The following is a 5,267-nucleotide window of genomic DNA, read 5'->3' as shown; positions in this document are numbered from 1 at the left end:
TTCATAAAAAAAAAACTAAATTAAGGTTGATGGTTAATTTCGAAACTAATTAACGTTTAAAAATGGTACTAATTTCAGTCCTAGTAACAGAACCATACACGTCATTAATATTATTCCATTAAGTTTATCAATTGTACGTGGAAAGAGAAATCATAACTTAACAGAGTAATAGGAATGACGTGTCCAATCCGTTATCGATACCTAAATTGATATTTTTTTTTAAACGTTAAACCTATATTGGTGCTATTTTGCACGTTAAGCCTAAATTGATACTTCCCAAAAACAATAAGCCTATTTTGGTACTTTTTACCTAGTTTAAAAGAGTAAGGATATAAAAGTAATTTGGTATATAACCTTACATTACTTTATCTTCAAACCAAACACAATTACATTATTTAACCATCACTTACCTTACCTTCCATCCAAACACAACAAGTTATTTTATAAACCTCACTTACCTTACCTTACTCTACCTTACTTTAATTAATCCCCATCCAAACAAGCCCGAACTTACTGTTTTTGCTCAAAACTAATGGTTTCACCTAATAGAAAAAAACACATTTTCTTATTAATATATCAAACCTTCATATATAAAAAGATTGATGTATCCATACAAATTGGATGTAGTAGAACAGTGTTCTACGCAATTATAACTTTTATAGTAATAATATAATTAATCATTAAATATAATAATATTAATATTATTACATATAATAATATTACTAATATTATTATAATATTTTTTTTATATAATTATTACTATAAAAGTTATATTTGCATAGGACACGTAGTGTCATACTACATCCAATTTGTATGGATATATCAATCCATGAATATCAATTTTTTATTTATATATATAACACATGAACTAGGACACTACGTGTCCTATTCATGTTTATATATAACATATGAAGTAGGACACTATGTGTCCTATTCATGTTTTTATATTTTCTATTTTCTTTCTTTTGTGTGTATGGAACCATTAGGATAAAAAAAAAGTTCTCATAAATTACGACTTCGAAAAGTAATTAAAAAATCGACCACTAATGATCCAAAAGATCATATTTTCTTCCAAAAAAACATATTCCACTAACTAATCAAACCCCTACAGTCTGAGACCATTTTTTTTATTACCGGGGAAGATATTTTGCATTTGTGCGATAAATACCTAGAGCTTCAACATTTCTCGATTGTTTTTGAATGATTTAGAGTGGAAACATATTAGTAGTTAGGAAACGAATTCTAAAAACCTTTTTTAACTAAACAATAAATGTGACCGAATCACAATAATTAAATTGTCAAATATCTCATGTTTGAAGTCAAATTTTAATCAGGAATATTAAATTGTTTTATAATCAAATTGATATTTATACTAATAAATTGAAATCTAACCTCTTATAGATGTTGATCTAATAACGGAGCTTTTCATTCTATTATTAAAGCATGTAATAGATTTTTCTATTAGTGAAGCACCTATAGATCACCAAATTAATTGAATCACACTCTGAAGAATCGATTGTTCTTATTGACAAATAATTGTTTTTCACCGCTTATCAATATATCAAACCTCCACATATATATTTATAATGAAATCAATATATATATAACATAAATAAAAAAACATGAATAGGACACGTAGTGTCCTACTTCATGTGTTATATATATAAATAAAAGATTGATATTCATTGATTGGGGAGAAAATCTACCATCCCCATTTCGGTGTCCCCTTTCATGTCCCTTTCATAAAACATAATACATTTTATGAGCCAAGGGGACCCACATTATTAAAAGGGGCCACTTTTTGTGAGATGGACATGAAAGGAGACACCGAAATGGGGGCAATAGATTTTCTCTCATATGGATATATCAATCAATGAATATCAATCTTTTATTTATATATATAACACATGAAGTAGGACACTACGTGTCCTATTCATGTTTATATATATATATATATATATATATATATATATATATTGATTTCATTATAAATATATATGTGGAGGTTTGATATATTAATAAGCGGTGAAAAACAATTATTTGTCAATAAGAACAATTGATTCTTCAGAGTATGATCTAATTAATTTGGTGATTTATTACGGGCTTCACTAATAGAAAAATCTATTACATGCTTTAATAATAGAATGAAAAGCTCCGTTATTAGATCAACATCTATAAGAGGTTAGATTTCAATTTATTAGTGTAAATATCAATTTGATTATAAAACAATTTAATATTCCTGATTACAAATTTGACTTCAAACATGAGATATTTGACAATTTAATTATTGTGATTCGGTCACATTTATTATTTAGTTACAAAAGGTTTTTAGAATTCGTTTCCTAACTACTAATATGTTTCCACTCTAAATCATTCAAAAACAATCGAGAAATGTTGAAGCTCTCAGACCATAGGGGTTTGATTAGTTAGTGGAATATATTTTTTTGGAAGAAAATATGATCTTTTGTGTCATTAGTGGTCGATTTTTCAATTACTTTTCGAAGTCGTAGTTTATAAGATTTTTTTTTAATCATTTTTTAATTTTTAATTAAAGGTTGGTTATCGAGAAGGAGCCGAAGACGGACATCCCAGCAAAGCTGGCACCCCCGACCTCAACCCCATGACCCCCGAACCTTTTAATCCTAATTGTTCTATACATAGAAAAGAAAGAAAGTAGAAAATATAAAAACATAAATAGGACACATAGTGTCCTATGCAATCCATGAATATCAATCTTTTATATATATATATATATCATTATAAATATATATGTGGAGGTTTGATATATTAATAAGCAGTGAAAAACAATTATTTGTCAATAAGAACAAAATATTATTATATATAATAATAATTAATTATAATTCTTTTAGCTCTAACATGGTGGAGGCGTGGTTGGTTGCCGGGGATTTTAATAACATTGCCCTCTTGAGTGATCAGAGAGGAGGGGGTAATCATTATGTGAACCGGTGTCTTAATCATAAGCAAAGTATGGATATGTGCGGGCTTTCGGACTTGGGTGCTGCTGGCCACAAATTTACCTGGAAAAGGAATAGTGTGTTTGTTAGGTTGGATAAGGTGTACGCTAATGTTGCAGCGATTTATAGGTTTTCTGAGGTCAAGGTACTTAATCTCCCTTTCCGTCACTCAGACCATTGCCCTATCCTCATTAATTTGGTCAAAGGAAATCGGCTGAAAGGTAATAGACCTTTTAGGTATCTGGTGGCTTGGGAGTCTCACCCCGAGTTTAAGGATTTCGTTAAAAGCAATTGGCATCCCCACTCTGATGTTCTCCTCGCTACTGAGGAATTCAGGAGGAATGTGGCTGTTTGGAATAAAAATACTTTTGGTCATATTATCAGGAGGAAGAACAAACTCTTGAGGAGAATGGAAGGTGTTCAGCGTTGCTTGGAGGTTCGTTTTGATCATAGCCTGAATGGTCACCTAAGAGCTCTTCAGAACGAGTTGGAAGCTGTGCTTAGACATGAAGAGCTTCTGTGGTTCCAGAAATCTAGGAAGGCTTGGATTCAAGACGGGGACCGGAATACCAGGTTTTTCCACCTCTCAACGATCATTAGGAGACAGCGAAATAGGATCGAGGCTATTAAAGACGCCAGTGGTGAGTGGATTTTTGAGGAGGAGGACATTCGGCGCCTTGCCCTTGATTTCTACAAGGACCTGTTCAGAGAGGAAGCTGTGGACCTAGAGAGTGCCCACTCTGGCATTTCCTTTCCTCGTTTGGGGGAGGATGCTATTAATAATGCTTTCCATCCCATTGAGCTTAAAGAGATTGATCTGGCCTTCTCCAGCATCGGTTCCACTAAGGCTCCTGGTATTGATGGTATCCCCGCTAGTTTCTATCATAAACACTTGGACACTGTTAAAGAGGGTATATACAGCTTTGTGTTAGGTGTCTTTGGTGGTTCGAACGATATCAGTTTGGTTAATAAAACCCTCCTTGTCTTGATTCCTAAGGTTGCCAAGCCTTCTTCCTTTCTCCAGATGAGACCCATCAGTCTTTGTAATGTCTTGTATAAAGCTATTACTAAGATTGTGGCTAATAGAATCCGGAAGATCCTTCCGGATATTATCAGCCAAAATCAAGGGAGCTTTGTTCCTGGAAGACAATTGATGGATAACGTTGTTATTGCCCAGGAGGTTGTCCATTCTATGAAGATTAAGAAAGGAAAGAAAGGGATCGTGGCTCTCAAGCTGGATCTGGAGAAAGCCTATGATAGGTTGAACTGGAGCTTTCTTCTGGATAGTTTAGCCAAAGCTGGTATCCCGGAGAACTGGAGGAATTTGATTGGAAAGTGTATCTCCTCTCCTGTTTTCCAGGTTATGATCAATGGGGATATGTCGGATGAGTTCTCTCCATCCAGGGGTATTCGTCAAGGGGATCCTATGAGCCCATTCCTTTTTGTTATTGCCATGGAAAGATTGTCTCACCTGATCCAAGAGGCGGTGAGCAAAGGGACTCTCCACCCTGTTTCCATCAACAGACATTGCCCCCCTGTTACCCATTTACTCTTTGCTGATGATGTCATGCTTTTTGTGGAGGGTAATGAGGAACAAATTAAGGCTGTGATGGATATCCTCGACTGCTTTTGTGAGGCTTCTGGCCAGAAGATTAACATCCATAAATCCCGTATGCTTTGTTCCAAGAATATGGATAATAGCTTGTGTAGAAGACTGAGTGAGATGTCTGGCATTCCCCTGACTCAATCGTTTGGGAAATACCTTGGGGTCCCTCTTCATAGTGACAGGGTGTCCAAAGCCTCTTTTAAAGACATTTTGGACAAATCTAACGGTTTGTGTGCTAGCTGGAAAGCTAATTCTCTTTCACTTGCAGGTCGCCTTACTTTAATCCAGTCTATCAACTGCGCTGCTCCAAATCACATCATGCAAGCCTGTAAGCTCCCTGAGCCGGTCCTCAACGACCTTGATAAAATTAATCGGCGTTTTCTGTGGGGAGAGTCTGGGGATGGGAGGAAGATTCACCTGGTCCCTTGGAAGGAAGCCTGCCAGCCTAAGAGCAGGGGGGGTCTTGGTATAAGGCAAGCTAAGGACAATAATAAAGTCCTGTTAATGAAGCTTCTTTGGAGAATGTGGCAATCCCCCTCCTCCCTTTGGGTTCGTCTTCTGTGCGGCAAGTATAGGAAAGATAGAATCTTTGGTGGCCCGAAGGAGAGGGTTGTCAGCTGTTCCTTCCTCTGGAAAGGGCTTAGTGCTGTTTTTGCTGAGTTCTGTACGGGGATTGGCTTGGAGGT

This window comes from Euphorbia lathyris, chromosome 5, assembly GCF_963576675.1.
Source record: "Euphorbia lathyris chromosome 5, ddEupLath1.1, whole genome shotgun sequence".
Lineage (NCBI taxonomy): Eukaryota > Viridiplantae > Streptophyta > Magnoliopsida > Malpighiales > Euphorbiaceae > Euphorbia > Euphorbia lathyris.
This window is presented reverse-complemented; position numbering follows the sequence as displayed.